The 24,364-nt window shown below is 38.9% G+C and overlaps 1 protein-coding gene across 1 annotated transcript in view; it reads right to left on the reverse strand.

Moving 5' to 3' along the window:
• ADCYAP1R1 (ADCYAP receptor type I) overlaps positions 1 to 24,364 on the reverse strand; it is a 134,690-nt gene that overhangs the window by 105,229 nt on the left and 5,097 nt on the right. The window lies entirely within an intron of this gene.

The raw sequence follows: 24,364 nt of genomic DNA on the forward strand, positions 1-24,364 counted from the left end.
ATCTGCTTTTTACCATCCTCACTCAATCAGCCCCTCTCACTCTGCTCTCTGCTCTGGTACTGAATTTAATTACCTAACTGTATTTCTGCTGCTTTATCAAATAATGGGGGACTGATAAGATCTCAGCTGAGGAGAACAGCAAACATCCCTGGTGACATTCAGCAGTGAGGAGCTGGAAAAAGAATGTCACTCCATTAACAGAAGCAACAGAAAACCAGGCAGATACATTAACAGACACTGGATTTAAAATAATTTCTTGATTATTTGCACTTCTATGTGCAGGCCAGTGCAGAGAGGACAAAGAGTGGAGTGGAGATTGAATTCTACCCTTGGATTCTGCCACTAGGATGCATCAGAAATACCATTTAAATACAATGGAAGGGTGGGAGTTGCCTGGATAAACAGATGGACAGATACCCTGTGGGAAAGTAACAACCTTTAAAACACACTCTTTCCAATACTTAAAGACCCAGTTTTCCTTTAACCTGGCATTCACCAGGTTTGAAAAGCAGAGAGTGGATGTTTTCTCTTTTATCTTAGTTTCAAAGGAACTTCTGAAGAGACAATGACACCACCAGCAAACCATTTCACTGCCTTCCTTTCACATTTTGCAGAGAAAGTAGAAGAATCAACTTCGGTTTTGCCTTCAAGGTAGTCATGGAAACCTGCATCAAAAACTGGGCTGAGGCCTTTGTATCGTCCACAGAGACTCAAGTGTTTATTAGATAATAACAGCTACCAGTTCCATGAACTTCTGCCCTAGACCTGCAACAAAACCTGTATTTTTTGTTCAGCATCTCCTAGCATGGATGATGTACATAGGTGAAGAGTCCATGTATTGCCAATAAAAGGGTAGTTATCTCCCAAACAGGTACTAGCAGCTATGTTTTATTTAACAAAATAGACTTTAAAAATACAGGCAGTGTTTATAGAGCATGCTCCATTTCCATTCTGTACTTGGAACAGAATATATGAATATAGGATTTGGAAAGGAAGCTTGAATTATCACACTGTGTTCTGATGCCACTGGTGCCTGAATCCTTTAATTTCATTAGCAATTAATAGCCTCACGTTATTGTTTCATCTGCATCTGCTACTGTAATTAAAATTAGAGAATTCAGAACAACCTATAGTATGGGGGGTGTACCTCCCAGCTATGCATTTACTATTAAAAAACTCTCCAGTTATTTCTGATGAAACAGATGGGCTGTTGAGGTGCCTGAGAATCTGAAAATCAGCTGATTGTTACTAAAACTGAATGGGCTACTGGGGATTATTCCAACCTAGGCTGAAAAAGAAAAAAAGACCTGTTAACATGTTCTGCTGCAAGTGCCTATTTTTTTCCCTCTGTCTGGACTCTGGAGTGCTTAGCTCATATATGGACTATATTACAGAAGCTTAAATATATATTACAGAAGGCTAATGAAGAGAACTGCAATGTGAAAAGCACAGAAGTACAATATAAATAATACTGGAAGGTTTGGGCCAGATGATCCTTGAGGTATTTTCCAAGCTGACATTCTACAAATCTATAATTCTATGAAGTATCAAGTGCAGGGGGTGATGTCAGTGATGGACAAAACCAGTAGTGAGTCCTTTCCAAGCAGGATGTGTCCTCCCTGGGAGGTGGAAAAAAATCACTGCTTTTAAAAGAATCCCACCTCACTGTACTAAGTGATGGGGGGGATTGTTATACCTATGGAGGATGAAAAGAGGATTTTTAGTGACTTTAAAAGGCTGTTATGAAGCAGTGTTGAGGTCTTACCCAAAAGATCTGCTAGATTTCTTGCTATGGTCCTCTGGGATGTGTGCCAGTGGTGTGAAAGGAAAGAAATATATTTCAAAGCTGACCCACAATGGTTTAGACTAGTGGTGATCAAATGTGAGTTTATTACTTAATTAATTTTAATTGCCACCACATCCTTCTCCTGCTCCATGACCGAGCTACTACACAAGTGTGGTAAATCTGAAAGCTTCTGACATGTTGGATCAATTGAGCTTTTGCAGACTGAATATTCCACATTGCAGCAAAGTCACTCACTCCATGAAGTTATCCCAGCACTTCCCAGCAACTTGAGGAATATTTCCTTATGCAGAATAAACATGTGGATGACGATGGAGAGCAAAAGAAAGAAGGTTCCAAGGAGAATACTCTATCCATCACCTATCAGTCTGGCTCACAGAGCATTCCCTTGGCATTTCCAAGTTCTCCCCAGGGAAGAGAACTCCATAGCTGCTTATGGCACAAAGTTGCATAGATTGAAGTCTTATGGATGTAATGATGTAATGATGTACCCATCTCCTATAGACTTTCAATGCAAGGTGTGAAAACCAGTGCATTTTATTATTTTCCTCCTAAAACTTCCCCAAAACCAGGTTCATTATTTATATTAACAGGCACAATGAACCTCCCTCATATCAACTGAGACACTTGCAAGAATTAAACACAGTTGGGGAAGCAATCCTTCAGTGACCTAGGACATGTCACCTAATTTTAGAAACCTAGCAGATGCATACTCACATCTGAGCTTATTGTGAAGTCTCTTTTTTTATAGTCAACAGAGAGAAGTAGACACATGAAGCAAGCAATTTGTCTGCCCTCTTTTAGCTGTCTACGTTAAACTTTCTGCTTCCCTCCCATGAGTGTGAAGGAATTCTTAACAGATAGTTCTTATGTTGACATCTACATTTTGGATATCTAAATTTGGACAGGATAACCCACACCTCCTTCTGAAGTATAGGGGTCAGCAATATGAAACCCAAAATGGCAAAGTTTGACCCACTGTAAAGAGTAGAGATGGAATTAGACTGGTTTTGTTGTCAATAAGTTGATGATGAAATATTTAAGGTAACAGTAAAATTTTTAAAAAATTCAACAGAATTGAACAGCAAGAGCTCTAAAGTTTCCCATAGAAAGCAGCCTGTAAAGAGCAAATAAGAACAACATTGTGGCCTTTCTGCTTTCTTTAATCTACTAATTAAAGAGGATCAGAGGGCTGGAACACCTTTCCTATGAAGATAGGCTGAGAAAATTGGGGTTGTTCATCCTGGAGAAGAAAAGGCTGTAGGAAAAACCTTTGAGCATCTTCTAGTACCTGAAGCAGCTTCAAGATAGGGGATGGGGGGGAGACTTTTTACAGGGTCCTATAGGGGTAGGATAAGGGGTAATGGTTTTAAATTGGAAAAGGGTAGATTTAAGTTAGACATTAGGAAAAAATCCTTTGCTGTCAGGGTGGAGAGACACTGGAATGGGTTGTTTTGATGCCTGAAAAGGAATTTTAGTGTTAAAGAATAACCAGATCTGTGAGCAGTACTCAGTAATTGTACTTTTTCTATCTGGAGGCACAGGGGTTTGCTGACTGTTTGGCTGTTTGGGTTTTGTCCTTACACAGCATGGAAAAACCAAAAAAACAAAACCCAACCAACCAAAAAGCCTATGAATTTTACTGGAACTCTTTTGAAAAATGAAGCTAAAGGTGTGATGACAAAAATAGGAAATGGTAAATTGCAGATGCTGTGGGTCTTATGTGTGCACAGGGGTCCAGGTGTTCAAATGTTTTATATGGATACTAATTATCAATTTATTGACTTTTAAAAGTGCTTGTGGAAGAAAAAAATCAGAGCAAAGTAGTCTAGCAGGTAAGAAGGATAAATTACAAGGGGGATTCACAGACCTGGGGGTTGGCAGGGACCTCTGGAGGCTGCCTCATCCAACTCCCCAGCTCAAAGATATGTCAGTTTTTATACCCTAATGCTAGATGCCTAATTTTGGACAAAGTAAGTTTCTGCTTTGAGTCTATTTATTGTCTATTTTTGTCTATTTTTGTCCTTTGCTTACTTTGCCTCACAAGGCCAAAGAAAGAAAATTCCATCCTAAAGTTTAAGACACCAAAGCACTACTGGGAAGCAAAACAGAAACAGAGCACTGACTTCTGTCTATGTCAAGGCCTCTTCTTTCAGTACTACCTTAATTCCTTTTATTAACACAGCCTAGTAACTTCTGTTCATGTTTTACTTCAGCTGTCCCTGATTAAAATTTTGGTGGAGTGGGTTTTGGGTTTTTTTCTTTGCTTTTGAGTGGTTTCAATTAAACTGAAATTCCCTGGAATTGTAAGAGTATTATAATTTGTCTTTACAAAGTACACTCCTTTATCATTTCTCTATAACCTGACAGCTCTCACATCTCCTGCTCCTCCAGCTTTATAGAATTTTCCTAACATTTTAAAAAAACCTTCTCAAAATTATTCTGGAACAGGTTGTAATCCTAGAAACAGGTTGCTCAGCCAATTCAAGCAGGATATTCCAATTTACACTTTCTGGAGATCTGAATAACTTCTTGATAATCTGCTAATTTTACTAACCTATTGCTCACTTCCAGACCTGACATCAGGTTCAGCTATCACAGCTCCTTGTGGCACTCACTATTAATTCTGAGAAAATATCCTGTTCTCCTGTTGCCTTGTTTTCCCTTTTTTTAGGCTTCAGACACACAGCAAAATTTTTATAGCTTCCAAAGTTGTGTCTCAGATAATACACAGTAAGTATATGAGTCCCTCTTGCTTCATGTCAAATTTGAGTCAGTATAATCCAGTTTTGCTTCTCTTTCATTATTGCTAAATCCAGTTTCATTGCCCTGCATTCACTGCAGCAAAGGGCATCCACAAAATGTTCCAGCAGGCCAACAGATGTGTGAAAAGCTCTTCAGGTAAATCAGCCTTGTCTGAACCACTCAGCTCTTTTCATCTCAGCTGATTCTTGCTTTCCTACAAGGTAGAATCCATCTTCTTTAAAGACATTCAAAAATTTGAAAAGCTAAATCCACTGTATCCCATCTATTCATATGTGTGATCATAAATCTCAGCTTTTCTTGAGCTTTGAAAGTCTATATAGTTTCAGGACATCATGTATAAAACTAACCAATGCTAGATTTTTTTACAGAAACTCCAGTTAAAAAGCCTGGCATTCATAAGTAATAAAAATTTGCATGATATAACAATTCCTCTCCTTCATATTATGCCACCTCATACATAAAGGTGGGACAAAATATTGAAGGTTCCTGACATTTAGAGGGTTGTTCTGGAGATCTGACTATTTTGGCATTATAATGACTTTGGAAGACTCTTTGTTGGAATGGTTGCTTCAGGCTCTTGGAAAATTCTGAAGGACACGAGTGAATCAATTTATCTACAGGTCAAGATTTTCTAGCTTGTTTTTTTCACCTACAGCAGCTATGGACTTATGAAAGCAGAGGCAATGGAATAGAATTCATAACTCCCTGTGCACAGGATTGATCTTCTTGGCAGATTTCCCATATAACATCACCCATAAAATTAATCCAGGCTTGATTGGCATTATTTTCCCTATTGTATTATTTATCAGATTTATTGTGCCCTTACATTGTTGACTTCTCCAGAGACCTGATGGAGTGCCACGACTTCTTTGACTACAGACCATGGCTGCAGGGATATATTTATAAAATACAGTGCATTTAAGAAGCACTAGTTGGCAAAGTAAAAAAAAATTTATATGAGAAATTTTTATCTTTATAGGCAGGTCAATTACCATTTTGAAGCATCTGTGATGTATGTGGTACTTCATAGCTAATATGCAACTAATTTGGGATCATAAAGGTAACAACATGTTGCTCTTTTTCAGCAGAGCTTTTAAGTGCTGCTTGGCAAGGTCCTTCAGCATCATTACTCCACAGCCAGTAAAATGTGTTCTCTATCTGGCATATCCAAGTTTTACAAGAGCTACTTGATTAATTTGCATTCCTTGACTGGTGGTCTGCATTTCCTGCCCTGGTTATTGCTGTAATTATTATTATTATTTACCCAGGAGCTGGTAAGGACCCTGTTATCTACCTGAAAACATTGCCACCTATCTCTGGTTTGAATCCATCTGGATGGATATGTCTCTGATCAACAACATCATGGGTAGGGAGACATCTATCATAGCCTGAAAAAAATAAATAAAAGCAAAAATTGGATGGAGTTTTCAGTAACCTGATCTAGAGGAAAATGTCCCTGCTTATGGCAAGGGAGTTGGAATTGGATGCTCTTTAAGGGCCCTTCCAACCCAAAAAATGCAGCTCTGGACAAGAGCACTTTATGTCCAGTGCCTCTGAAGATCATCCTAAGTGCAGTAGTTAAATAATATCTTTGAACCAATTCCTTAACTCAAAATAATATATTTACTGGCATATGAGGCCACCCTTAACACCTTATATTAGCTCTGTGGATGTCTTGAACTGATTACATGGAGATAAAGCTGCTATTGCTCCCCAGACCTAAGGTAGCCTCTGAAAAGTGCTGCATGGTTTCAGTTGTGAGGAAATACCAGGGGTATCTTCAAGAAGAAATTCCACTATTCACTACAGGCAAACCCCAGAGAAGTGGTCCTGCAGCTGGTGATGGACCTATGGGTAAGCAAGAACAAACCAGCCTCATATGGTCTCTGGGAAACCAGTCTATCCTCCCCACCTGAAAGCAGAAAGTAATAAAATAAGTAATAAAATGGAGTTACCTGTCACTTGAGAAGGTGGTAAATACAGTGAGCAGTCATCTGATGTCAAAGGAATAATTATGTGAAGTTGACATGCAGCAAACAGCCTGATAAAACCTTGGAATTGACAAGAGGATGCTTGGAATTGTGGAAAAATTACCAAGGTGTTCAGAGAAGATGACCAAATGATCTTCCTTTGTCTTACATGTGTAATTCCTTGTTATTATAATCCTGCAAATGGCAGAATCATTCTGTGTCTGAGCTTGTTTGAGCACTTTGATTTGGCAACCTAAGGTGATGTTCCAGGAGAAATAGCTATTGGCCTCCTCCATACCTCTAAAGAACATCACAGAAAGCTTCCATGAGCCAAAGTTCAGCCCATTTGAGTGAAAAAAAAAAAAAAAAAGATAGAAAAGAACAGCTCTACTGTTTCCTGATTTCTTAAAGGGTAAAGAAAATTATTCCCCCAGTTTTATGATTCCTTAAATTCATGTTGTTCAGTTCTCAAGGAGATTTATCCCAGAACAGGACTGGGATTACACCCCTGTCTCTTTTGTTCCTAAGGAGATGAAAATATTTGGTTTTTATTCCTACACTGAAAGATAATGTTAAGTCACTGCACAAATACTAACAAATTGCATAATACACTTTTTTTCCATCCACATTTCTTGTTGTCCTCTTTTTCTATCACACCTCAGACAGGCTAAGCTCACCCAGCTGTATCCCATCTTGTGCTTAATGAACCCATTACATTTGGACAGTATTAGGACCTTCCACAGCACATGTTCTGGCAATACAAGGAATGGAATTTAGGTCACATAAATTTAACTGTCTAAAAGTGAAATGTCTATATCCAGGCTTGTTTTCTCCAGCTCATTCTATAGTGAAGAAAAGATGAGCATGGGTTGGCCTTGCCTTGGGACAACATCTTGGAAAACAGAGCTAAGAAAGCAGAAAATAAGTTTGATCAGCTCAGAGGAATCTGTGATGATCTGGGACAGCCCTGAGTGTAGTACAAGGATAATCAGAGGAGGAAGAAAAGGAATTGAAATTAAAGTCACTGTTTGAGGGAAGAATATGTTAAACTGGGAATTAGAAGAAAGCTTCAGGCTATGAGCAGATAGAGATCTTGGAAGTGCCTTCCAGAAAAAGGTGGAGGATTGTAAAACAATCTACAGTTTTAAGAGAACTCTACTTAGGGTGAACATTTGGGAAGATTCTTTGTCTGACCTGTGGGTTGCAGTGCTAACAAACATAGGTTGCCTCTGACTCAGAGCTGGATCCCTTCCAGCCTTCTTAAAGCACAAAGTGAACTTGTGTTTCAGAAGAAAACTGCAACAGGTTCCTTGGCCTTTGCTGGTTCCACTAATCCACTTCTCATGCAGTGCAGGCTGCACAGATTTTCTTGGTAAGAGATGAGGGTGGGTGCAGCTCAGACACGTGGACAGAGAGGAGGCATTCAGGTCTTGGCAGAAAAGTTCCTTCTCCCACAAAGGGCAATCCAAGTCTCTTTCCTGAGTTTTTTGCTTTATTTCAGCAGGTCACAAGGACCTTCACACCCTGTCTCATGAAGCAAAGACACATCAGAGGGCACAATGATGCAGATGCAGGTATTTTCAAGCCTTTCCTCTCATTGCCTTAGTGTCCAGTTAGTCTGCCTTTTGACAAAGCTGGTAGTCATAATATTTTGGCTAAAACTGCAAAATTATTCCATGTTATAAAACTTTTCCCAAGCTATGGTTGAGAGCATTTCCAGTGTCTTACTTGAGGTCTTATTTCAGAGTGCTCCATGCCTTTAAAAGACATGAAAACCCATGGCTTACTACACTGAAGATTCTTATGGGGATTACTTTTTAAAAACTGAAATCTAAGTAATGTAAATATTCACCTTGATTCACATACCACTGCTTCACTGTTATGAAGAATAAGGCAGAACTGCCACAGAGTAGAAAAAAAAAAGTAAATATGAATGCATAGCAATAATCCATTCCCATGTAAACACCTTCTCATCCCATGTAAACACCTTCTCAGCCTGTGATGAAAACTGATGATGTCTATATCAATCTTCATGATCTGCTCATGGATTTCCATGTGACAATTCTACAGCATAAGCATACACGCAAAATTTGTTGGCCATGATATATGCACTCTTCTTTCATTAACTTAAGAGGTATAAAAAAACCAAACCAAAGCAAAAAAAAAAAAAAAAATAAATTCCACCAACTAGATGAGAACGGTTTTACACATTATAGCATTGTTTTTACTTCTGTGGAAATTAAATTTTGTACAGCAGAATTCTTACACAGAGAAGCAGTGTGAACAGGAGTCAAAAAAAAAAAAAGTGGTTTTTTTTTCTATACTGAATGTGGCTCTTAAGGTCAAAGTTGAAAAACCTGATTAATGATATTAAAAAGTTTATAAATTGACAGAATGGTCACCAGATCAGATGCACTTGAACTGATTATAATTCACAGTTTCCTTTAGAAATTAAGTGGAACGGGAATATTCCATATGGCCCAGAAGGAAACCAAAATGTTCTTCCTTTCCACTGGATAGCTTTGACTTTTTATTGTCATGCATACCAGTAAAACCTAGGATGTCAGGATGTAAATTCAATCAGGCTGAAATCTCCTTCATTTACAAAATGCCCACTGCTCACTGTTAAATTGGTTGACTCAAGTTTCAAAGATTCAGTGAAAATGCCTCTGCCCCATGGGTGATGTTTTGGTGCCTTGGGTGAGAATCATTCCATTGAAGTTTATGCCTCTAAAACTGAGCTGATTTCCACAGATTCTTTGTACAGTCACTGAGACAGCCAGTTGGGTTCAGACAACACAAAATAGAGGATTTTAAATTATTTATCTCAAATTATGGGATTAATTGCACCCTATTTATGTTTTCTGTCTGGAAAGAGGGAGGGAAGGATTGAGGGAAAAGAGAAGAGAGATTGGAGGCAGACACACAGCAGAATTTCAGCCTAAAGACTAAGTTTGCCAAAGGTCCATTCAGCTGATTAGTAGCAGCTTTTATTGGGAAGCAAATTAAGGTCAAATAAGATGAAGTGTTCAATAACAGAAGTTTTTTTCTTGTTGCTCCAAACTCTTCCCTTTAATTTTTCCATATTAGATTAAATCTAAATTCTGTTCAGGTCTTCATTTACTTCTGCCTTGTTTTTAATGTGTAATTTAAACTCTGCAGAAATGACACTAAGGAAATTGTGCCTTGAGTAGCAGGCGAAGCAGTCATGGAAAGCAAAGGTTATTCAGGTTAGATGCTGAAAAAACAAAGTGACAGAAATCTGTGGCCCAAAAATGCTGATAGACTTCTACCATAATGATCACCTTCATCTCTCTTTCAAGAACTTTGGAGATGAGACTTTGACCCTTTGGAAATTTATGAGGTCAAAGGATTACAAAGTGGGGGTAAGAGGAGGGTATGGAGAGGGACTTTTTACAAGGGCACGTAGTGATAGGACAAGGGGTAATGGCTGTAATCTGGAAGAGGGGAGATTAAGGTTGGATATTAGGAAGAAATTTTCCTGAGAGGGTGCTGAGATGATGGAACAGGTTGCCCGGGGAACCTGTGGCTGCCCCATCCCTGGAAGTGCTCAAGGCCAGGATGGATGGGGCTTAGAGCAACCTGGTCTGGTGGGAGATGTCCCTGCTCATGCAGAAGATTTGGAATTAAATGATCTTTAAGGTCCCTTCCAACCCAAATCATTCTATGGTTCTATGATTTTGGTCAAAGATTTCACAACTGGACTGCAGTGAAATAGAGGAGTTCTTCATTATTCCCCTATTTCCTTGCATGCTTTGTGGAGAGGATTTCTTCTAATCTCCTAAAATAACTTAAAATAACTGCAATAGCAATGCTGTAGACAGGTACAGCTTCACTGGTTGGTTTCTCACAGGAACACAGCACCAGTCAACATTTGACAAAAATATTTTAAAAAGGAAAGCAGCCTAAGAAAGAAAAAGCTTTATTGATCTCCAGCACTGGGAGATCCTATTCAGCAGCCTCCAAAGGATGCAATTTATTAAGATGAGAAATAAAGATGTCCCAAAGCCCTCATTTCTGTGGGCTGCATTATTAATGACTTCCATGCTTGCAGATGGCAGAGAGCTACATGGAAGAAGCCTTCTTGGCTTTTCCCATACCCAGTAGGATGGATATTTAAAAGTGGGCCAGGATGAAAAACAAAGGAGACATCACCAATGGTGTGAGAAAACCAATTAGCAAAACATAGGCCAAGGTTTAATAGTTCATTTGAGCATTGGCAATAGCCTGATAATCTCTGGGACATCCTTGCTTGAAAGTAATCTTAGCAACTAGGCAGTGGGAGTAGAAAATAACTTGGAGTTACTTTTACATTTTTTTAATCAGTCCAGTCTGGTAAACTGGAAGCTGTGGTTGCTCTCCCCTGGGAGTGTAGTCTGCAGCAAAGAGAAGCACTAAGAAAAAACCCACCACCAAAATAATAACAAAAATTAAATAATAAAATAATAATAATAATAATAATAATAATAATAATAATAATAATAATAATGATATAATAATAATAATAATAATAATAATAATAATAATAATAATAATATGATGATGATGATGATGATGATGATGATTGATGATGATGATGATGATGATGATGATGATGATGATGATGATGATAATAATAATAAATCCTCAACATGCAGTAGAAAAGGTGAGTTCATATTTTATGGTATTTCTTTCACCATGTACCAAACTTCACTTCTGTCCCTGGAGTTTGTTGCCAGCTGGAGTAAATGAAGCATGGGATGAGTTTGTGTGTTGTTCTGAAATGTAGAACTCACTGGGGAGACCAGGGTGGGGACATATAAAGGAAAGGACAAGGGAATGATCCTCTTGCCAAATAAAAGTAAATGTCTGATAACCTGAAGTCAGCCCAATGTGAGGCTGTTTTGGAAGCAGAATTGATTTTGTGATGGAGCCTGGATAGGATGGTGCAGAGTCACTGAGCCATGAACTAGAGAAGCCTCCAGGGCACAGTTTGACTGCTACAAGATATGCCCACAGAAATGGATATTTTATTGAGGACTGCCTTTTTCAGAAACAGAGATTAAATGAAAATCCTGTGTGAGGGAGAGAATAGTTTTTGCAATAATATTTTGCCCATTCTCTGTGTGTGCATTTCATAGATGAAAGCAAAATTCTGTGACATGGATTTAGATGCCCTTTGGATTGTTTAATTTCATCCAGCACTGCTTGGCTCTAGTTGGTCACAAAACCTTTCTTGGTGGGCAGTAATCACAGGTTTTATAGAAATAATTCTGCTTCATATTCTCCAAAGGAGTGCTTGTATTCTGTGTTATTTTCAAGCCAGTAATCAAAATAATAATAATTAAACAAACAAATAAAAATTAAATGCAGCATTACACTGAAACAACTTTGCTAAAAAAAAAAAATCAAACCAAACCAGGACATTAGGACTTGCAGGTCATAAATATGTAGATGAATACACCGTAAGTACTAAGTTATTCAGTGTCAGTCATCCAGCTCCAATCCAAAGGGCATCCAGCATCCTCCTTGGCATCCAAAATCCATCAGAATGTTTCTAAGATGGAAGTTCATGTGGGTTTTTTTCCCTCTTCCTTTTTCCAAACAAATCAAATGCACCAGTTTGCTCACAAATGTAAAGACCTCCTGGAAACAATCTTAGTTTTTCAGGATGCTTTTACCTACAAATAAATATTAGAATCATAGAATCATAGAACGACTGAAGTTGGAAAGGACCTTAAAGATCACTGAGTTCAAAAGCCCCTGCATGGGCAGGGACACCTCCCACAGCCCAGGTTACTCCAAGCCCCATCCAACCTGGCCTTCAACATTTCCAGGGATGGGGCAGCCACAGATTCCTTGGGCAACCTGTTCCAGGCTCTCACCACCCTCACAACAAAAATTTCTTCCTAAAGTCCAACCTCAATCTCCCCTTTCTCTCCAAGTTTTAACCCATTTCCCTTGTCCTCTCCCTACCCCCCCGTGTCCAACGCCCTCCCCCAGCTTTCTTGGAGCCCCTTCAGATATTGGAAGGTTGCTCTGAGCTCACCTGGGAGCCTCCTCTTCTCCAGGCTGAACAACCCCAATCCCTCAGCCTGGCTTCCCAGGGAGCTGCTCAGCCCTCTGAGCATTTCAGTGGCTCTGCTCTGGACACCTTCCAGGAGCTCTGTGTCCTTCTGGTGTTGGGGACTCCAGAACTGGACCCAGCACTGCAGGGGGGGCTCAGCAGAGCAGAGCAGAGGGGGAGAATCCCCTCCCTAAATATACACCATTGTTCAATATACAGTTCCTACTTGTGCTAGGATTACTACTCCAATTTTCCATACCAATGAAGCCACAAAGAAAATGACAGACCCACAGCAGAAACCTCTGCTCAGAGAGATTGTGTGAGAAATGAGGGCATTCAGTACTTCAGATCTAGATCTAGATGTACAGAACCCTGTATATCAGTGTTACAGACATACATAGGATTAATTTAATTCTGAGTACCAGTTCTGTATCTCCTCTGATCACTATGTTCTCTTTTATTATTCTTTCACAATATTTTCCTTTTTAGCTCTTTTCCAGCAAGTTAACAGAACATGTTTGCATTAGCTGAAAGGTAGTTGAGGTTTTTTTTCCTGGGAATTCTTTCCTTCTGATGATCCCCTGTAGAAATGAGATGCCCACAATTGTACCTATATCCTATAGGAGTGCTCTGAAAAGCTGCCAGCTTTTGACACCTGCATTAGGATTTGGACATCTCTCTTCAGCTGTAAAAGAACATTAGTCCCAGCAAACTTAGAGATACTGATCCATGCTGCACTGCCTCTGATTTGCCCACCGAGCTGATCATATTAGTATTTCCTAGCCCAATTAACTCCAAATAAATTGGGTTATCTTAAATAATAAGGCTTTGCTAACCAAGGTCAGTGTGATCCCATCAGGCAGGAGATCAGTCTCACAAGGCAGCTCAGATGGAGGATTCAGGAGTTGGTGACAAGATGATGGAGTTGGCTGGAAGAGATGGTGACTTCAAGCAAGACTACAGAGCTCATACACATAAGCTCTTCCCTTAACACAAATGTTTTTTTTTATTATTATTCCTTTTACTTTCCTGTTCCATACTTTTGATATTCATAATTTTATCTGTCAACATTCTTCTTGATAGAGAAGGGGAAAACCGGTCTTAGTAATGCATATATTCTGATTTTGTGGTCAGAAACATCTTTCAGTAAGAAAATATGCAGAAAATTCTCTTTCTACTTCATTTGTCATTTAATCAATTGTTTTTATCAATGCACACTAAATGGTGTATTGTCACTTTAATTTCCTAAACTCATTGTGGTTCTTTTTTCATCCCTTTTACTTCCCCCTTTCTCAATACATCACCAACATATCATATTGTATCCCTTGTGGGATTTCTCTGCTTTAACTTGGCAAATCCTTTAACTCCTAATTTTGTATTCTGCTTTAATATATGCACCCACCCAAGAGCCTGGAAGGCTGAAGCTGAGAAAAATCCCTTCCATTTTCTTAGCTACTATTGTGTGGTTTAATGTAAAACACACACGCAGTGCACAGTGTGAGCTCCAGTTTTACCATCCATGTGTTTCAGAACTGAGTCAACCCTGATCAGTGTTTTTATCAAAGGATGAAGATTCAGGTCTAGGCTGGAACCACTTAAGAGTGGTGAACTACTGAAAAAAAGAAAAAAGTCAATGTGTAAGAGCAAGGAAGAGTTTACTAAAGGATTGAAATAGTCCAAACCAGGACTTGAGTTTAATCAACCTTGTTGCTTAGTTATCAGGAATTTCCACTTAAATTATTTGTTCAAATCAAATTGTTAAAATAGCAAATGGGCAATCTATATTTTAATCATAAGTACTATTTCCATTTGGCATCTACATTTTTAGGTTTTGGTTTTTTTTTTCCAAAAAGAAAGGTTGATTTGGGACACAAAGTTTGGAAATCCTTTTCATAAATGAATATATTTAAGAAAGACTTTAAGTATATGCACATTTTAAATATTATTGTAAATCCATTTTGCTATGTTAGAACATGCCATATGATACATTCTGATTAACTTTATATCAATTCATAGCTTAATCATGGTTTACTGTGTCAGAACTGAACAGAAATTATAAAAACATTTGGAAATGCACACACCTCCTATGTTTTAAGTCCCATTGCACTGACTGTGGAAGGAAAAAGAAAGTTCCTCATGACACTGAATTTTATTTATAATGTCCTGAATGAAGAAAATATCATGTACTGTTAGTGAGCTGACTGTACTGCTCCTGGTCACCAGGGCTTGAGTTCTCCTCTGTTAATTATTAGCATTAAATTATAAGCAGAGATATTTTAAACTCTTTCTACTGTTAATAAAAAGAGCCAGACACCTTCATTGCATGAATCATATTTTGACTTCAGTCACTTTGTGCAGATCCCAGCTCTCTTCTTGAGCTAAAGAGGGAGACTATACTGACTGCCCTCCTCTTTCATAACAGGGTAAAACTTTGCTCTTTAGTACTTTCTTATGGTTTCCCTTCTTTCTGTCTTGGTTGATAAATCCTTTCTCTTTTTTCCTTGTTACATCTCTGTTTCACTAGCACCCTGTGATCTCTAAAAGTTCTCCCTGCTGCCAAATTGCACATTTTGGTGCTGGCTTCAGTTTTCTTGGAAACCAAAGCCAAATTCCTCTGATCTGTGTTCAGGGTCTTTAATTGTTGAGAGGCAAACTGGGTGTTCATACCACAGGGTTTCTTTAGTGATCATCAGAAAAAAAAAAGTCTCATTTCTAGGGCAGTCCCATTCTACAGCTGATTTCTTTTGCCACCGATCAGGCTGCATAATTTCTCTTCAAAATCTGCTCTGTAGGAAATACAGAGGTTGCTGGTTAATGTTAAGATTTGTTTCTTAAACACAATTTTTTGTAATTTTCTTTCTATTTCACTTTCCTACTCTTTTTCTACAAGCTTAGTTTGAAGAGTTGGGTAGTAGCTCCTTGTTGCAGCTCAGTAGGGTTTAAGGTGTCTTTACCCTACATGACCCACAGCACTCACATTGCAGAGAGAACCTCCCAACTTGCTACCATTTACAAGATACATTAAGAATCCTGCACTTTTTTTCCACTCCCACAGCATCTCTGGATTTTAAAATGCCAACAGTCTTAAGACAGGCAGATCCCTCTTATAAACAAAAATTCCTCTGTGCCAGTGTGAGCTACAAGAGAGAGAAGAAAACCAGCGGAAAAAACCCCAAAATCCTTTCTGCTGGGAAGTGCCAGTTTTACTCTTTGACTTCTGAACACACCTAAAACACTAAAACCAGACACAAAGAAAATACCCTAAAATTGTTGTTGTTATTGTCACTAAGGAAACGACTGCCCAGGAATCTGCAAGTTGAAGACACAAACTCTTTGATATGCAGCCAACAACTCTTCGATGTGCAGCAAAATTCCCAACTCTGGAGAATCACTTGGATGCTCCAGAAAATCCATAGTCCAGACTTGCCACAACATAAGATACCAAGACAGGGAGTCATAACTCAGCAAAGATGTTTTGCTTTAGGATATTCCTCTCTGCAGTCTAACAGTACTGCCAGGAAACCTTGAATACTACAGGAACAGGGGAATGTGGGAGGCACAAGACAGAATTTTCCTGTCTGCTCACTTGTGGTGTTGTTTTTCAGCCATACTTCACCTCCCCCAATTCTTCACAATAATTTAGAGGTGAGCTTTTTTGCACTGAAGTCAACAACATAATTATTGGTCAACCTCTCCATCCCTTCAAATAGAGTGGTGTTCTACAATGATGGATGAATTTTGAACTGTGCCCCAGGGGTTATAAATAAGAGTCATAGCTAACCTGTCTGCAAACCCATTCAAAGGGCTATGCAAATAATTTACATTAATTTAATAATTCAATAACATTTTAGTAATCAAATTCCAAAAGTCCAAGATATTTTCTGGTGGTCTTTAATTTCTCAGCATCTGCACAATGTATTCACAGTCACGGAGACACTTGTATCATAAAGAACTTGACAAACAACATGTTTTGCTGAAATGTGTTTAAACAGGAGTATGAATATAGATATCCCCTGTCTTGAGTTCTGCTGTAGAGTAGAGAAGCAAATAGTGACAAAATTCATAGAAAAGAGGCATAGTTTATAACAGGTGGCATCTAAGGAACAGGATTATTTGTTTTAATCACTGGAGACTTGGGCAAGATTTACAGACAATGGGCCAAATGGAATATGTGGAAAGACTCCACTAATATAAAATGATTTCAGAGAATTTAAGCTTTGAAAATACTTTCCTGTTACCACTGACAGGTGTCCATATCAGATCCTACCTCCTAAGGTCCCTTGGTGGAGTCACAAGGGCTTCTGTTCTGTCACATTTATCCAAGAACCAGACATCTCCCTGTAGACAAGTTTACTTCTGGTGTGCCCCCAGCTCCTTGTAGTCTTTAGTTTTGTATATTTCCTTCCCACTGTGTAAAATCATAATCTGGATCTCTGTAACTCTCCTGTGTGTGGCCTCGAGACCAAAAATGCTTAAAAGGTCTAAAGGCAAAGCTGTTCTCTCCGAGTAAACAGCTGGACCAGAGTGAATCCATCTGTCAGCAGCAGCAGTTCAATAACAACTGAGCAATCCTTTACCAAGGTAAAAATATATCTGCCCAGCCAACCAGGAGTCCTTGCTTTTATGTTAAATCCATCACCCACCTTTGAATCAGAATTTTTTCAGCCACTTGTTTGTGAAGAAGGAACACAAGGAAATGAATTGAGTGGCAAAGAGTCACTGGTGGTGGTTTCATAGCAGGGGCAAGAGAAAGAAATGGACTTTAGTGTAATAAATAGATTGCTAAACACATCAGGTTTGGGACTTTTCCATGGTCTTGAAGTAAAATGTCACCACTTTTACCCACTTTGTTAAACTGCTTTACCACAAATTAAAATGGTCTCATCCAAACTGCCTATGAGAACAATCTCTGGGCCATGGTTTTCTCTGAGCATTGTTTGTAATTGTGGTCTTTCCCTTTATTTGTTAAATATCTTGTCTATTAAATGTTGTTGGAAATCAGATTCTGGTGGGTTATGGAAGATTCTTCCTGGTTTTCTCCTCTTTCAGCAGTGCAAATGATGATCCCTTTTCCTTTCCAGTCCCATTGGGACTCAGGCCAGTGCTGAGTCAAACCAATGCACCCTCACTGAACAGATCTCATTGAAAACAGTTTCACCCACAGCAAGGCAGAGTTATAGCTTGAAAAGACAACAGAAATTTCTGTCATTACATATCATAAAAATAAAAAGGCATATTACAGCACCTAAGCAATTGCTAAATGTTTGACAATGAGACTTCGCTTCCCTGAGCATATCAGAGCTCTGGGGTTGTGAGTCTTCTGCAAATCATTCCTTATTATCCTAATCTAGGATAATGACAGTGATCCTTTTAAGAAATCCTTTGGGAGAATAAAAATATTCACTTTTAAATTCTATAAATCTATAAAGGTAATTTTTTTTTTCCAGCTTCACATCTATTACCCCAGTGTCCCATCCTTGACACAGAAGGCCTCTGTTTTGTAAATCCACGGGGAATGTTAGAAAAGTGTTGTGATAACAATAATATTTGAAGCTTCAGAGAAATTGTACTCAAGATTTTCTTCAAAGTATCAATATGCAAATCAAAGTGAATTTCTCTCCAGTAACTTAAGAAATACTTTGTAGGTTTTTATAAATACACAAGTTGTCCCAAACTTCCTTAATGGGCAACAGGAAAAAAGGTCATTTTGGGGCACAAGTCTTCTGATGTATTTTGAATGGCTGCTTGAGGAAAAAGAATGAATTTAACTCAACATTCTTGTGCTCCTTTAGATGTATCTGAGATACAGATATATTGTAGAAATCTATTTAAGCTGTAAGTTCTCCAGGTGCTTTGTGCAGGGTGTCATATTTTTGCAGTGGAGTCTCATGGCTACTGTAGCAACACTTCAAAGAAATCACCAGATGAACAAGTTTCAATATATAAACTGATTCATTTAAATGATTTACGTTAAAAGAATTCAAAGAACATTGGCAAAATGTTTGCTGAGAGACATATTAAGAAATCAGGGTTATCCCTGATTGTTGATTCAAATGCATTGTAGTGAGGCCAAGTTGCAACAAGCAGGAACAATATTTGACAACTATTTCACCACTGCTGACATTAATAACAGTGGTTCTTTTCCTTAGTTCATTGCAAAACATTGTGTAGGACCTTTTCCAAAACTGCTCACAGGAATTTAAGACAGAAAACCTCAAAAGAACAGGTGAAGAAAGTACAAGTCACACTGTACTTTGCCTGCTTTGTATTTTCACTTCTAGGTCACTTATGAGAACAGTTTGCTGATAAAGAATATGGTGTTGAACCACATAGAATATTTTTCAAAGCCAGGCATGAAAATATAGAGCTGCCAGCCATGGATCTCATCTTAATGCTGGCTGAAGTCATGGCGTTCGTAAAAAGATCTTGGATCCCAGTTGAACAAAAAAGGCACATAACAAAAAGGGTAGTGAAAAACACGTACAGGGAACCAGAAAGTACTTGGGGAAATGTGCATTTGTTTACTCTTTTGCTCATTTGATTATTAAATGGGCTGACAAATCAGTATGGTTCATTTCACTAAGTATGGAGGAGTTTCTATCTTTTTAGACACTAAGTCTTTGTTGAAGGCTAAGGTCAGCTTCAGATGATGTCACTACTATCAGTTCAATTTAGAGCACATTAGATTCTTTTTCTTTCTTCATGTTCCCTTAATCAGTCATTTTGTCTCAGTGTTCTTGATCTCAGAGGAGAAAAAAGTTACCACAAAGGTTGTTAAAATGTTTAGACGTGCTGGAAGTCTAAGGCAGGAGGATGGTAGCACAACAATCTGATCAGAGTTGCTGCATCAGCCAAGGACTCTAAATGTTAAGATGCATTTTGTGGAAAGATGGAGATTATTTTATATTGAGTACAGCTGCAGAGACATGAAACAGCATCTTTCTTCTTCTTTGTCATTTCTGATACAAATGCACGTTGTTTTCTGTAGTACAGGCTATGATCTCTGGTCTGATCTTTTACCTGTTGCAGGCCAGATATAAATACTGAGGTATTAAAGCTGGTGATTTTTCAGACTCAGGTAGAAGCAGTATTCTAACAATGCTGATGCACTTTGGAAAAGGCAAGGACATAGCAGAAAGTATAGCAAAACTTTGCAGGTTGGAACCAGCCCACGAATTACAAGTTGTAACATTATGGATGAAGGCTCTCAAAGATGATTTAGAAAAATGCAAGTTTCAACATGCTGCTAAGGAGTGTGAGATGGATTAGCTTGGACATTCAGACACACACACACCTGCATATTCTTTTCAGTCTGACCAGCTTAAAAGAAAGGGGTAGATCTATCTTAAATTTTTTTAGATCATGTTGTCTGGCTTACTGGGCTCTTCCACCATAACGGACAATAGAGTCAAAAAAGGAGGCTGTTAGTTTGGAAAATCCTTTTTTTTCTCTCTGTTAGGAAGATGTGAAGCTTATTTTGCCCAATCTGGAAGCCACAGATAAAATGGGTCTTGAAAAGTTAATAACACTTTTTTTCTTTCAGGGATAGTAATAACAAATCTAATGCATGCAAAGGTCCCTGGGAGCTTGAAGAAGCTGGGCCTATGAGGATAACCATAAAGCTTGGTGCTTTGAGGAGCTTTGCTTTAATCACCTTAAGCCCAGCTCCATGTTTTCTGGAAATAGAGAGCAGTACAGAAAAAAAGAAAGCAAAGCCAAGCACTACAAACCTTCCCCAAGGCAGGTGTGCAGCTGACATTCTTCATCTTGAAGAAACTGACCTGCCAGGTAGTGCAGTCAACAGCACTAGAGAGCCTGGGCAAAAAGGTCTTTTTTTGCATTAAAATTGCAAACACTTCAGGGAACCTACATCTCCAGAAATCTAGGAAAAGAAGTCACAAGGTACAAAGGACTGAAGCTGATGAATCGTGAGCATTTGAAGAATATAGAGGTAACAGGGGAAAGAAATCTAGGGTGAAAAAGAGATGTGTTTTGGACACCCAGCAGTTTCAGGATAAAGCTGGAATATTCACTCAGGCTGTCATAAGAAAAATAATGCAAGATCATAGGTATGAACCCAACACATCTGCTGTGGATTGACCTTTTCCTCTGCTTGAGATTAGGACAGTAGTGATGCATGGGTGAAGGGAAAAATGGTTGAAGTACCAGCCCAGAACCAGCACAGACTGAGCTGTACAAGACAATTTACTAAAGGATAAACCACCAGATGGGAATACTTCAGCTTTAACACAGGGAGACACAGGAAGAAAAACACCTTCTGGCTTATTCAGAGGATGATCAGGAGTAGCTTGTGGTAGTAGAATCTGGAGAAAGGCAAATGCAGTCTCAAAGTTGTCTCAGGGAAAATAATTCCAGGAATGATTTGGAGCTAAGTAAATACACCTGCAATATAGTCATTCTTTTGTGGCCCAAAATTTTAACTGTGACATCCCAGGACAGCAATACCAAAGGGTATTTTTAAACCCTGTGTGGGAGTATAAGAGAATCAGCTGAAACCTTGTGTGTGTGGTGAGAACACTGAGGCCAAGATTTGATCTGTCTTATTCTAAACCATCAAGAAGGGTCTGAAACCCAGGAGAGGATTCACATGGCAGATTAAACCATCTCTGTAACTAAAAAGTTACAGAGCCTACTCTTATTACTATCTGTAGTAAATACTTATATTTACCTGCATAGACTGGGCACTGTCTTGGGGTCAGAATCAGCAACCTAAATGCTGGTGTTTGGTGTCACCAATAACCCAGAATATCTACAGGTTGCCCAGGGAGGTCTTTGAGGCCCCATCCCTGGAGATGTTCAAGGTGAGGCTTGAGGAGGCTCTGAGAACCCTGATCTGGGTGAGGGTGTCCCTGATACTGCAGGGTTGGATTAGATGACCTTTAGAGGTCCCTTCCAACAAAAATTGTTCTATGATTCCATGATCTTACCTGCTCTTATAAGGATGGTAAAAGATGTGATGTAGCTAATCATCATACCCACAGATCTCTAGTGGATGTCAGATAGCCCAGGGCATCTCAGAGGGCACTTAACACCCATATTTAGGTGACTGAACCACATCCTAAATCTCTGTTGTCTCTAACAAGACTTAGATGTACTTAGATGCAGCAGACACTTCAAAATACACACCTGCCTTTATGTGTCTTTATTTGCAACCTGAATCCCATTTCTACTCAACATTAGAGAAACTATCTTAGCAAAAGAGACCTGCAAGTCCTCCATACAGAGGAAAGGGAAGGAGTTGAATACCAGAGGTGAAAGCCTCTCAAGGCTACACTCTGATATATTCTGAACACCATTCCAAGTTTGGTAATTCCTGAAGGCTCTTTTCCATGACCATCATTACTACATCCCACTGTGGTACAAAGAGCATGCCAGAGAGCAGAAAGCTAAAGAATATAGAGACTTGAATACTGCAGAGAAACCACTTCAACATGGCCAATAATGGCTTTTCCTGCTGCTCTCTCCTCTGCAGTCACTGAGTACTATTCACTAATGAAGTTTGTTCCAGCTGTTCGCCCACTGTACATAATCATCTCAGCTAACTAACCCATTCACTAACACAAAAAAACACCATCCAAGCTGTCAAACTTCATGTGACTCGAATGAATGAGTGTGGATTGTAGGATCCAAGGCTCCAGTGACAGCTGTGACACATTCACAGCCTTAGTCATGAAGAGCTTAAGCATCTGCGGTATTTCGGATGCTCTCTCATCTCCTCTGCATATTAAGTTCAAGCACAAAACTGCTGGAAGGAATCCAAAGATCCAGCTCTCTAAAGCACAGGAAATGAGTAACTTTACTAACTTTAACTTGGGACTTTTATATAATGCACTGGTGCTGTTTTCTTTATATAATTTGTTTCTAGGCCAGCTCTAAGAGAGAAAGTTCTGTTGTGTGTCCAGTGTCTCAGAAATGTACTATGCCCAAGCTCATACTTGATTTTTGGTACCAGTTACCTCATTTCAGAATTTAGCTATATATAAAAATTGCTTTGTAAAAGGCAATGCTTTTCACTTACATTTGATATTTTTTTTAGAAATAAAAAAAACCCCACCCCTTTATAAACTTACTTCAAACAAGTGACACTGAGAGTAAAAACAGAAATGTTATGATTTCATAAAACCTTATCATTCCAGGAATAAGAATTAAAAGTTAAGGATATCTGAGCTATTTTAAACTCTCTTTCCAGCTAAATATCATTTCTTTCCACTATGAAGAAGTGTATCTCTTACTGCTACAACTTTAATTCCAATCTTTATACCAATGTGTTCTGAGAGCTTCATGGCATTTTTTTCACTGCTTGGATTTCAGTAAATATTTTTAAAGGCCATAGCTAAGAAGGAAGGTGTTAGTTAAATCCATTTATCAACTGACTGGGATTTTGCTAGCTTAGGGTAGAGGTTGGATGCATTATAATAAGAAAGCATTGAGCTACTGATTTATGGCAAAAAGCTGTTAGGTCACCTACTTCTAAGCATGTCAAGTGCTCCAAGATGGCCCAAATACATTTCACAATGTGTCAATCCTAAGCTAATGATGTCTGGTCAGCATTCATCTCCATCTTCTTGCAACTCACAGTGCAGCTATTCACAAGTAGGGTTTATAGGTGAGATTTGGATCATTGCACAGTTTCTGTCTAGCTCAGGCAGAGTAAGCTTGGATCTGCCTGCAGAAAATCCTGTAGCCATCCTAGATGTGTCCCTGTGTTGATGCATCCCCACCTGTTCACAAAACTGCACACAAGCTTCAGCTGGCAAATCTGTCTTAGTGATTATTGAAGCTGCTCTGAAGACAGAAAGTGTTACATCAACTCCCTGCCAAGGAGTAAGCCTCTGAGATTTGAAATGATGAATAACTAGTAAAAAACCCCAAACTAAACAAAAAAAAAAAAAAAATCAAAATTAAACACGTATATTATAAAAAAGAAAAAGAAAAAAAAACAAGGAAAAAGGCCAAACACAAATAGATAGGGTGTTGCCTGGGAGACGTGGCATGAATTCTCCCTGCAAGGGACAGCCTGAGTCTGTCATTGGTTGGATAAAGGGAAGATGTGGGTGAGGAAGGTGTGGGGGCCACCACAGCAAGTTGGGCTTTTCAGAAAATATAACATCAATCATAATTTGCTATGGCTTTGAACTAGCAAAAAAATTACTCAGCAAAGATGGGAGCAAGAGAGGAATCGCTCTTCACAGGGATATCTCTGACACACCATGAAAGGTTACAACTTATTAATTTTGGGTAACTTTGAGCCAGCTGCTGCTAGAACCTTGATGGAGTGATTCTTCTGACCCACTTCAGGATGAGATGAAGCACCCTCCCCACTTACTATTTAGTGAACTGGAGTGGGTGGCTTGGATGTGGCCATCTAGCTTTCAGATGTTGATGTAAGAGTAAGTGAACATCACCCAGGCTGCCAAAGAGTTTTCCTGAGTGAGAAAGCCTTTCTTCACTTTAAATGAATGATAGTTTTTCAAGGTGATCCCTGGGGGCCAAGTTTTCATCTAAGAGAGTGAGACAATTTATACCTCCTCCACTTCTCAGGGATGGACCTGCTGATGGATCTACTCCCTGCAAAAGAACTTCATTCGCTTACATGGCCCCTCAATAAGGAATTTTTCCTTTAGAATCCCCACCCAGTCAGACAGGACCCTATACTGTCCTGCTCAGGAAAAGAAAGTAACAAAATCTGCCTCATTCTGAGGAACTAAAGAATAAAAATAAAAACTCAAGGCTTTT

This window comes from Heliangelus exortis, chromosome 2, assembly GCF_036169615.1.
Source record: "Heliangelus exortis chromosome 2, bHelExo1.hap1, whole genome shotgun sequence".
Taxonomy (NCBI): Eukaryota; Metazoa; Chordata; class Aves; order Apodiformes; family Trochilidae; genus Heliangelus; species Heliangelus exortis.